This window comes from Hibiscus syriacus, unplaced genomic scaffold (assembly GCF_006381635.1).
Source record: "Hibiscus syriacus cultivar Baekdansim isolate YM2019G1 unplaced genomic scaffold, ASM638163v2 tig00110458_pilon, whole genome shotgun sequence".
Classification (NCBI taxonomy): domain Eukaryota; kingdom Viridiplantae; phylum Streptophyta; class Magnoliopsida; order Malvales; family Malvaceae; genus Hibiscus; species Hibiscus syriacus.
Window position 1 is genome coordinate 319742 of NW_024062745.1, and position 13365 is coordinate 333106.

General features: G+C 29.0%; 1 pseudogene; it reads right to left on the bottom strand.

Annotated features, from left to right (window-relative positions):
- Positions 1 to 466: 466 nt before the first annotated feature.
- Positions 467 to 1434, bottom strand: LOC120126445 (annotated as a pseudogene).
- Between the last annotated feature and the right edge of the window lie 11931 nt (positions 1435 to 13365).

Below are 13365 nucleotides of genomic sequence, written 5' to 3' on the forward strand. Positions count from 1 at the left end.
ATATTCGATATTCTTCGGGATCTTTAAAGGTCCTTTTAACACGAAATTAATGTAAGGAAAGTCTTTTAATACGACTATATAATAAGAATTATACATAACATAATTTATTAATACGAGTCGTATATAATATTAAACCAATTTATCAATATATAGAGAGATTGAGGGGACTGTTACCCTTTAAAAATTTAAATCATCAAATATTTAGATATTTAATGGTTTTCTGTTGAAAATATTTTCGTCCTTTAGAATTTTATATTTATCGTTTAAAATTTTAGAAGTTTACCCTAACATAGAATTTTGCGTGTGTATATAACATAAGCCTGAAACATAATAGACAAATAGAAGAAATTCATTTGCATTCAGAATTTCAATACTACATTAATCAGCAAATTTAACATCATTATATTCTCAGTAAATTGTTAATCTAACAACTCTTGATTGGGGTAGCTTCTTCCCATGCTTCATATTATACAAATTTGGAGATCTTGTCAAGATCGATCTCGATGCCATTGTAGGCAATAGGAGCATACATCCATAGATCATCAGAGCTTAAAAGCTGCAACAATGGCGGAAAAAGAACAGTATAGTATTAGACCTTTGACTTAATGATTTGTTTGAGTTTTCTTATTGCTTTTTCTCTTACCTTAATTTGGAGCTGCAAAAACTTACATAATGAACAGCTTCTTCAAGCATTGTACTGATATCAACCTGCATTTTTCATTAATCACCGTATGAGTTTCTCAACCAATTCAACCATGGAGCTAAATTATTGGTTAATAATTTACCTTGGTTCCATTGGGGACAAGGTGTGTAAATTCTCAACCTCTCGTTAATCCTCTCTCTTCTTTCTGCGGTAATCAAGGGGAAAGATTTAGAATATATACTGAAATCTCTAAATGAATCATTAATATAAACCCTAAGATGGTATGATCATGGATGAATCGAGAGCTGATAGGTCGGTCATCTATTAATAATATATTTTGTTCTCTAAAATTTTATAAATTCCCTAATAGTTAAAATAATGTTGAGTATGATATTGCGTACCTTGCATAGAAGCTTTGGGGATCAGTGGCTGCCCCTCTACTGGATATTGTTTTTGCATTCAAGTTAAGAGCTTGAGAAGCATTGGAATCCGAATTGTCATCTCCTGAACTGCAACTGATCAGACCATCCAACCCATCAGTGTTGCTCCCTCCACCATTCCGTCAAACTAATCTTCCGGTTATTCTTTGAGTTCTGCGCTCTCTTATGAACCCTTTGAGCCTGCATTTTCAAACCACGAATCAGAAACCAGTATAAACGAAAGATCACATTCAAATGGTTAGTGGATTAATGGCTTGGGATTCATTGTTTTCTTACATCTTTCAAAACCAGAGGTCTTTTCTTCACGTTTTCAGATGAATCTTGAACGACATTAACACTACTGTAACCCATTGCAGTGGTTGGGAATGTTGGGGAAGACCAGTCGACAATTCTATGGCTTAACCCACCGTTTTCAGCGCCAGGAAAATGACAAAAACTGGACGGGTTTATAAACCTGAACCCATCGTTCTCTAAAGGAAACGAGAAGAATGAAGTTGCTGAGTGAAGTTGAATTCATCAATGGCGGACATTCTGTTGAAGGCATTAAACTCTTCATCGGAAAAGGCTGAAAGCAACTCCATCTGATCCTATACACTCAAGCCTGTGGAGATAGATTAAGAGGTTATTTTGTTTGAAGCTCTTAATGGTGCTTGAGGTAGGAGCAGAAACTGGAGAAATATATATATAGGCCAAACCATAAGGGTGTGTTTTGTTCACGGAACGTAAGATTACCGTGGCAATAAAAGATTATCAGGGAATAGGATTATTGAGAATGTTGTATATTATGTTTGGTTGGTTTAGTAGAAATGTAAGATTATCGTTTGGTTAAAGGAATAAATATTATTAGAATGTATATTTTACCAAATGTCATTATATTCATTTTTTTTAAGAAGTTAATTCTCCTATAATTAATTTATATTTTTTCTTTAAAAATTTTAAATTCATAAAATTTAAATAATTTTTTTATAAAATTGAAAAGATAAATAGGTTTAATGAAAGGGTAAAATTTTATTTAACCCCTTAACTTCATATAAATTATAATTGGATTTTTTGTAAATCTAAAATAATTAAGGATAAATTTATAATTTAACCTTCGTAGAATTTTTATTATTCAACGACAGAAGAATGATAATTTTGAAAGAAAAAAAATTTAAGGACATTTAGTCCAAAACGCCGGTAATTCAACATACCTAAGGGAAGAGGGTAATCACATTCTCGATAATATACCCCAAAAATCAACTGTTGTAATAAAAATTATCGCCAATTAAACCGGAGAATAATGATTTCATTCTCCAGTATTGTATGCCGTGAATCAAACGGCCCCTTTTAGGGTGTGTTTGGTTGGGGGAATGTGAGATTCCCATGGAATGAAATCCACATTCCCCCGTTTGGTTGGCCAGAAATGTCATTCCCAATCTTACATTACCAATAGTGATTTTTTGGGTATATTACCAGGAATGTCATTACCTCCCTTTCCTTAGGTATTGTTGGATTACAACGTTTTGGACTAAAATGTCCTTTAAAAATTCTTTCAAAAATATCCTTATTTGTCATTGAATAATAAAAATTCTACGAATGTTAAATTACAAATTTATCCTTAAACATTTTAGATTTACAAAAAAAATCTATAAAAATTTTATATGAAGTTAGGGGTTAAAATAAATTTTACCCTTTCATTAAACCTTTTATATTTTCAATTTTGTAAAAAAATATAAATTTTATGAATTTTTTTTTAATATATAAATATTTTCCAACTTGTTAGAAAAATAAATATAATAAGGACAATTTGGTTAAATATACATTCCAATAATTTTATTCCTTTAACCAAACGGTAATCTTACATTCCTGTTAAACCAACCAAACACAAATACATTACCAGTAATCTATTCCCTGATAATCTTTTATTCCCACTGATAATCTTACATTCCGTGAAAACGCATCCTAAAGGGAATGTTTTAGTAATCCGCGAGTCCAGTGTGGGGCCAAACCAGGCAATTACAACTCATTAGGTTGGCCAAGTTCATGCAATGATAGAGATTAAACAAATACAAACCTTTGACTTCATTAAGAATGACTCATGAGTCATGAATAATCATTGAATCACTACTTTATGAAAATATAAGACATGAAACGTAGCCTAGGCAATAGGAGGATTATTAAATGGAGTTTCAAGTAAAATAATTTGAGTTAATTCAATTGATATTTCTATTATATAGTGAGTCGAATTAAGTTGTTTGATTCTATCTAAATCAAATTGTAAATATTTAATGATATGATATTAATATTTATAATTTAACGACTTTCTATAACTATATACGATATACAAATATTTCTTCATATTTTTGTTACAAGTGATATATATATCATGTGGGTTGAGAGACTCAACTCAAACTTAAAAACTAATCTACTAATTGCTAAAACCTTTGGGTTATTCAAGTATTTGTGTCTTGTTTATAACTCAAATTTTATTTGATTTTTTCGAGTTAAATTTATGAAATTACGAATCGAGTTAAATCAAGTCGAATTTTTTCAAGTTGAATCCAGTTTTATTCATCTCTTTAAGGCAACATGAGATGAAACGGGCCTACTCTCCCTTCGCTATATTTTTTTTATCGTGCAGATTACACTATTTAAATTTGAATCATCTAAAAAGAATAATACCCTTAATAATTTGGACCACTCTAAGGGTTCTTTCGAGTTAGAATTTAGAAATGAGAGAACGTGAGAGTTTTCCATTAAAAAAATACGCATGAGGAATGTTAAGTAGATTAACAAAAGCCAAAAAGGACGGCCAGATCGTGGGGAATGAGTTTTTTGGTGGTATTATTTAACAATGAACTTGAAATCCCGACACGGTATCTGCCAAACTGTTCCATGTCCTAAATTGCAACTGGCAAGAACCTAACAGTTGTTCCTTCAAACCCTATTAACTTGGCATCGGTAATTATGCCATCTCTTTACAACTCAGGTTTAACGTGTAATAGTTACAATAAAAATGCAAATCGAGTATATTCCCCCATGGCCACTTATTCTGGAGCATGCATCTTACCCATTAGTTCATTTGAGAAAAAGAAAAACAATCCCATTATCCATGGCACTTACTCAGAGCAAAGCATCTTTAATTATGTTCATATAGTTGAACGGAGTCGAGGCGTACCAAATGATTGTACCTTTTGGTTCCTACGATTCCGCCAAAACCCTCGTTGGAACCTGAGGTACGTGTCAGATGGACCATTTCTGAGGTATTTTAAACAAGGTCTTTGATGTTCTTGGGACCAGTACCGCCCATTACTTACATGCTTACTTAGGATTTTATGTTAAGACGATGAATTTAAATTTTTAAATTTTAAGAAAATGAATTTGAATTTATAAAATTTAATAATAAAAAAAATTGAATTTTAATAATACATATATATTTAAAATATATATAATTTAAAATTTTTCAAAGGAACGACTGTCTCCTTATCTCTCGGTATATCCTGATTTAAACTTTTTTAAATAACAGGAGCACTATCAAATGATGGACTTTAACTTCTTAAAATCTGATTTATTCTTCATTGAATTAGACTTATTAGCTGTTCTATACTATTCATCCATTGAGAAATCACACCTTTTCATTTCAGTTTTCAAAGGGGAAATTCTGTCATTAGTCTCTATATTATGTATCAGTCAAAATAAAACTACAAATGATCATATTGGCTCACTTATTTCTTTCTTATTCCACTCATTAGTTACTCTTCCATTATATTCGAACTCGGTCCTACAATACATGCAAGCAATGCTAACTGATTTTTTTATATGTCATAATTATTGAAAAAAGACATTAAAGGTTTCTGTACTTTTAAAAATTAATGTGACCATCGTATTATTTTTTTCTCTCAATACGGCCCTTTAACTGAGAAAATAAACTCATTGTGACCCTTTAACCAATGTTTTTCCGCTATTGACCGTTACAATACTGACGTGACAATTCACAGTATTGAAATGACAGTCCATCTGTCATATTTGACTTACCAATTTAGCTCATTTGTCATGTCATCCGTCACGTTATCAACCATCATGGATTATCGCGTCAGTACCGTAGACCATCACGTATAGTACAGTGAATTATCACGTCAGTACCGTAACGATCAATGACAAAAACGTTGTCAAAGAGTCACGTTGATTTTTTCAAAAGTACAAGGACCTATGATGCTTTTTTACCTAACTATTTAATTAAAAGATAATTAGTTGCACGTGCTCCAACCAATATAGAATGTGAAAAGATTAATTAATATTATCACTTTTGAAACGCCATGTTAATGTGGGCCGTCGTGGTTGGTAAAACTATGCTTTCGTCCTCAACATAATAAATGAAAAGGGAGAGCTGTTTTCAAATATTGTTCAAATGTTTACCAACATTAAACGGATAAAATGATTATATTTAAAAATAAATAAATAATATATTCAAATCTTAAACGAACATGAGTCGAACAAACACATTTAAAATAAACTAATAAATGAACACGACATAATTTTATTTGTTCAAACTCGGTTCATTTACTTCTAAGTATTACATATATTGATAAATGATAGAAATGGATAGTTAACTAAATTAATTTTTTTTAAACTTGATTTTTAATAAATAGTTTTGATTTCTTTAGTTGTATGAATTATAGAAATATTATTCGAGGCGAACATTTTTACAACATCCTAATTTTTTACTCGAGACTATTAGATTTTAAAAGAAACGTCTCGACACTTATTACTTTTCAATACGGTGTTTATATTTTAAAATATCTAATGACATGTATTTTTAAAATGCCAATAAATCAAGGAATATGGTGTTTATAGTTTTCAATATGGTGTTTATACTCGTAAGCTTGTCGTTTCTGAACTACTTGGTCAATGCTCGAATTTTATTTTTAGATGCATATACAATTATAGTTAAAAAATAATAAACAAACAAAATGTCAACTTTTTATTATTAACTATATAAATATATTCAATTTCATGGGAAGTATGAAAAAAATCGAATATAATGAAGAATGGGACCTCAAAAAATTTAAAACAGAAACACTTCTGCATGAACTCAGAAGCATTTTTTAAAGAAGTAAATAATTTATTAAAAATAGAAAATATTTAAATTTAATGAAGGTAACCACAATTATAAACTAAACACATAATAAAGATATTTCGTAAATACGAGAAAACTAGCCACTTAAGATCATAAAGTTCATACAAGTAAAGGTTGAAAAACTCAACCAAATAAATTCGAATAAAATGTAAACACAAACAGATCCGACTGTCGGCAAACGACATAAAAGGGGATAAATCTATGAAAGACCACTGATAAATCCAAACAGAATTGAGCCACTTGAAAATGTTATTCACAAACGTAAATCATGTATCCAAATCCAATCCGAGGATCCAAAGCATGGAAGATCAGCATGATAACAAATAAAGTGTCATCTTGATCAGTCGTGGTGATGTCAAATCCAACCCTGAAAAAGAATAAACAAAATAACGGTCAATGATCGAAAATCTGCCATAAAGTGAGAGAAATTTGTCATAAAGGCAAGAAGACATACCATAAAGATAATTATTAAAAATAAAAAAATAAAAAAAAAAAAGTACGTTATAATAAAACAAAGGAAAAACAATAAATATCGGTCGTCGATGATCAGCACCAAAACTGATATTATTATCAATGGAAAAAATGAAAAGAAAAGAAACTAATAACGAGTACGATAAAATAGAAAATTGAGCAAACCCTAGATAACTAAAAACTATTTAAACAATTGATTATTGTTTTTTTATATATACTTTTTTATATAAAACTATTAATCTTGAATAACTATTGAATTAAGAATTCGACATTTATCTATTAATTACATAATACTTTTTATAAAAATAATACTTATACTCTTAAAATATTTATTATATAATGTTGAACTATATTTTGATATAACAATTTATGGAAAAATGTTTTGGACTTGAATTGAATTTATTCAAAGTTTTCAAAAAATAATTCAAAGTCTATTAACTTGGAATTGAGCACAAAATATTTTTTCTGGATAAGCAGTACCGACTGTTCATGTACTGATACCAAAGGTAAGGGAAGTATCGATACTCATTAGGTAGTATCGATACTACCAGCTTTGCTCAAATTCCAGAATGCAAAAATGATATCAATACCCAAAGGGGTACCGATACTTTACATAGTAGTATCGATACCATCAGGCCCAATGGCTAGTTTTATTTAAAATTAACAAAGGTAGTACGATATAAGAGTACGATACTCTTATACTGGGCAATTTATTTTGCAGAGAAAAATCCCCAACAACTTTAAAAGACTCCCAACGGCTAGAAACGACCACAACTTCATTCCAACATATAAATACAAGTTCAAGACACTTGAAGAAGAGTTAGAACACCTATCCAAGCAATCAAACACAAGAGTAGAGTTTTTCATTCCTATTTTACTTTCTCTTGTAAATATTTTGTTCTTATGAGCTTAATTTGTAAACACCCTACAGGTTTATTTGTTTACTTTTTTTACCTTTATAAAGGGGATTGGTTCTAGTTTAGCCAAGTGAAAAACTAGGGAGTTTGTAAAGGTTACTCTTGATCCTTGAAAAAGAAAGAACAAATTAGTAGATTGTTAGAAAATCCTTAGTGAGAAGCTAAGGTAGTGGAGGTAGACTTAGTTGAGAAGTCGAACCGCTATAAATCGCTGTGCAAAACTCTCCATCTTTTATTTCTCCTTACTCCCTAAACAATTTTTTGCCAGTTCACCCCTCTTGCACACTTTTCGGTTGTTCAATTGAGCCACTTCGATCCTAACATATAATATTATATCGTGTCATTTTTATATTTTAATTACATTATAATTTTAATAAAATATAATACTTGTAGTCTTATACTCTTGAAATAAGGGATGGTTGTTATCTTTTAACCTTTAAGAATAACAACATTTTATACTTTTCCGTATGCTCTTTCAGCATGTGATTTATTTTTTCAAGGCTAAATCTGATGTTATTTCTTCAATTGCTAATTTATTTCTACTTTAGACCCTCTAGTGATCGAAACCTACATATCCTCATTTTAATCTTTGTTTTAAGATATTTCCCCCCTAATTATCTTGAATCCGATCAAAAAGAACACGGATCACGCATCTCTGAAACTTCCACTATGAAAACTGAGCTTGTTTCGTGTTTTGAGGCCATCTCACATGAAGAATTCTTGAAAAGTTTCACTTATGGGCTAAGACTTATAGATTACTCTTTTAAGCTATTAGTAATATATTGTGACAATTCAACTATTGACTTTATGATTAAGAGCAACCAAATTAGATGTCGAAATAGATATATCGGCATTAAGTATGTAGTCAAAAGGGAACATGTTAAAAGAAAGAAAGTGATCATTCAACATATCAATATTTAGCGGATGTTAGCCGATCTATTGAGTAAAGACATGGCACCACATAAATTTAAGGACCACGTTGTAACTATAAAAATATTTTTCACCTTATAAATTTTTAGGGAAAATTATACGTTTAGTAACTAAACTATCAGTTTTGGTCCGTTTTAATACCTAAACATTTAATTTTTTTCTTCAAAATTATACCTAACGTTTAGTTTTTATTTCATTTTAGTACCCCATTAAAAACTTAACATTAAGTTTTGATTTTTTTTTGAAAGTTTAGGTAATAAAATGGACCAAAACCGATAGTTTAAGTATTAAGTGCGTTAAGTTTTTAACGGAGGTGTACTGAAATGAAACAAAAACTAAATGATAGGTATGATTTTGAAGAAAAAAATTGGATGTTCAAGTATTAAAACGGACCAAAACTAATAACTTAGGTACTAAACGCGTAATTTACCTGAATTTTTATTATAAGAAAAAATCATAATGAAACTTTATTAAGTTTGATATTTCTAGTATTTTATTTATACACACATTCATATGATTATTTCGAGAAAGGTCAATAGAGTTTAGTCTTGGAATAAACATTGAATTTATTCATTAAGAAATATGGACTAAAGCGTTGAGACACAATATATCGTAATATATGAAAAATACTATTCAAATTCAAACAAATATATATATATATATATATATATATATATATATATATATATATATATATATATATCTTCATGATTCATATATCATGTTTCAACTTTAATTTCTCATAGACAATACGAACAAAATAAGAGAATATTAAATACGTACAATAATAAACATTGAATAAGAGTATTCGTATGGAAGTGTTTTCTAACTTCCTCCCTCAACCCCACAACTTAAAGGTAATGGCCATGAGAAGTGAGGTAATGTTTTGTAGTTCTCGATGTTTGAAGTAATTTGTATAATAAAATTTGATATGGTTGTCAACGAAAAATACTACAACGCTCGACGAGTATCGATGAAAATCATTAACGATGAGCACAATTAATTTAATTTATAAAATTTAAATTCTAAAGGACTCATATATAATTATAAATTAGTAAAAAAATCAAAGGTAAATTATTTAAAATAAAGGGTAAATTATATCAGTGACCACCACTATTATCCCTTTTCATTTTGACCACCAATTTTAAAATTTTGTCAATCAGATCACTCAACTATTTAAATACATTCAATTAAGCCACTTGCCATTAATATTTAATGGAGAAACGGACGTGGTAAATATTTGATATAATTACAGATTTCGTCATTCAACAACAACAACAACAACAAAACCCAATTCCCATATGTATGGGGTAAGGGGGAGGTAGGGTAGTAGGCTGCCCCCAACGCCAGGTTGAGGATAGCTTCCGTGAAAGACCCGGCAGTCAGAAAATTAAAAATATAGATAAAATGCAATGCATGTATAAATAATTACATAAATACATAGCTAAACAGTATTCATATGCAGTCATTAATATCATATGTGCTTCTGTAATGGGGAGTAATCCCTGCAAAATAATCCCTGCGAAATAAATCTCTGCATATAGACAGAAACATAAGACCGGCTAAATTTAACAGAGGAAACATGACGAGAATGATACACAGAAGACAATTATAGCAAGCCCAGTTCTAATCTTTCATAAATACCAATAACAGAAAAGTATAAAAAGTAAAAGTCATGGAAATTACTACAAATGCATTTAAAAGAAGACAAAGATGATACACCCTATAGATGTGACCCACACTACTCGACTACCCTAGTCTTAAGCCTCCATAATTTCCTATCATAGGTCATGTCTTCGGTAAGGCCTAAATCCATCAAATCAGATCTCAAGCAGTCTTCCCACTTCCTCCTTGGTCGTCCTTTCCTTCTGGCACCGTCGACTGTAATCGACTCTACCCTCCTGACCGCATCCGACGGTAGTCGCCTAAGGACATGCCCAAACCACCGTAGTCTTCCCTCCCTCAATTTTTCGGAAACAGACACCACCCCTAAGGACATCCTAATAGCAGAGTTTGTCGTCATATCCCACAGAGTCCTACCACATGTTTTGTACTAATTTTAATTTATTAAAAATTAAATATTATATAAAATTATTAGATATATTTAAAAAAATTATAAAAATATTTTGAGAATAAATTATTGATTAAAGTATAAAAAATTAAAAAATTGATTTTAAGATATAATTTACAAAAAGAATTGCAGTGAAAATTCAAGTCAAATAAAATATAGGGTAAATTTTGTTGATTTTTAACAGTAGATGATCAAAATAAAATCAAAACCTAACATTAGTGAAGATTTTGAAAAACAAATAATTAGATAACCTAATATAACCAAAGTGATAGTTAAGTGATTAAATACATAATTAATCTTTTTTTATTGAGAAACTTTCTCTACTTGTGATAAAAAAGATTTTAAAATTCATATTAATTTGGAGTTAGTACAAGATGATATATATTCTAAGATAACTCTTAACCATTTGACTGCATCCCAGAATCCAGAAAATAAAATGATTTATAATGACAACTTTTTTATTGTTATATACTTCCTTTCTTTATCATTATCATAATCCATTGTTTTGTGAGAGTATGATTTCTAATAATTTTATAAAGTACAGAATGAACATATTACATTAAAGTAAATATAAAAGTTGTTGTTGAATCAATATTTATATGTTGAAAGATATAGTGCTTGAATTGATAACGACAAAGACAAGGTTGATGACTAAATAATACTCTATGTATATATCATTATTATATGTGATAGAATAAAATCAATTCTTTTTTGTTTTAATTTATTAAAATTAGGACCAAATTGATAGAATATATAAGAAACAATGACCAAATGTGTAATTATACCAAATATTTTAACTGTCACATGAGCTTTTCCGTTAAATGTTAAAGACAAGTGGCTTAATTGAATGTATTTAACTAGTTGAGTGACCCGATTGATAAAATTTTAAAACTGGTGGTCAAAATAAAAACTTGTCACTTATATAGTTTACCTTTTATTTTAAATAATTTACCTTTAATTTTTTAACTAATTTATAATACGTTGAACCCTTTAAAATTTTAAATTTTATAAATTAAATTAATAGTACTCATCGTACTCGTTGAGCGTATAAAAATCATCTTTTTTACAGTTCATAATTTCTAACAATTTACAACAGAAATGTCGGAACTTTTGAAATATTTACGATAAAAACCAGCAAAAGGCTATTAGTTAGTTAGTTAGTTTGTTTGTTTGTTTTTTACTGCCCTTTTCATGTGGGAAATTGATTAGGATTAGAGGGGATGTTTAAGGAAAAGCAGTCTAATATACGACTAAAGAAAAACGTTACAGAAAATGTTAATATTTTTTTAACATTTTCTGTAAAGTGCTACCTAAAACATTTTTTTATACCGGAAATGTTAATATTGGACGCTACCTAAAATGTTATTTCTTATACCGGAAATTAGGTAGCGAAATTAATATTTCTGGTAGAAAAAATAATGTTTTAGATAGCGTTTTACCAGAAATTTTTAAAAAATATTAACATTTCCGGTAGCGTCTTTCTTTAGTCGTATATTAGGCTGTCGTACAACATAACTATCCGAATTAGAGGTACCTTTTGATACTTTCTTCTTCAATGGAATTTATTTTGTACCCATTTCATCAATAATCAATGTAATATAATAATTGAATTAAGCTAGCTATTCATCAATACATTTTTTTCTCTTTCTTTTATTTTTTTATAAAAATTATATATATAATTTATTAATTAACTAATTCGGATCGAATACTATAGATGTTCAATATGTGAGCAATTTTCCTAATCTGAATTGCTTCATTCGTAAATGTTAAGATTTCGAACCTTAAATTTACTTAAAAGATCTAGATTTTTATCCTAATAGACCAACCATATATTTTGAGCTTAAATCGGCTCCAAAATTATTTAGCGAAAAAGGAGTGTCAGTAAATTATTTTGAGATTTATAATATTTTTTATAATATAGGAAAAACTCGTCATATTGAGGTAATGATTTTCATGTGATATTATTTTTATATTTGAATTCAATTATTTTAATATTTCTTATGAAACTCCCACTTCAAGGCATTGAGTTTCATTTAAATTTTTTCTATTTTTACTATAAATTTAATTTTTAAAAAAATGGAGCTCGTCACCTCGAAGATGAGTTCCATTGATGTAAAATATTAGACTTGTTTTTTTTTTATATTTGAAATGTCTAACACATTTCAAAACGTATCAATTTTTATATGGGGTAAACTACATGTTTAATATATAAACTACTAGTCTTGTTTTCGTTTGGTACCTAAATTTTTATTTATTTTAAAATTGTACCTAATGTTTACTTTTTATTTATTTTGGTACCTCGCTGTTAAAAGTTGAGCGAAACAATCGTGACATTTTTATGGGTAATCATTTATCACTCAACTATTTTCTCACTTCTATTTTGGCCATTGAAGTTTAATTTTGTGACATCATATTTTTATTATTAATTTATTAATATATAATTAAAATAAAAAATTAAATTTAATAACTTTCAAATTTCTCCTAATTTAATCACTTTAACTTTTAAATTTAATTTTAATAATGAGGTACCAAAATGAAATAAAAAATAAATGTTAAGTATAATTTTAAAACAAATAAAAATTTAAGTACAAAAAAAAAAACCAATCCAATAGTTTATATATTAAAATCTTATCTTATTGAACTAATCATATCGAGATGACGAGTTCCCGTAGAAAATGTCGCAATCCCAAAATAATTAGCTGACATCCTTTTTCCCTAAATAAATTTGGGGCCCACGATAATGGGGGCAAAAACCCTCAACCGATAGTTATTAATGG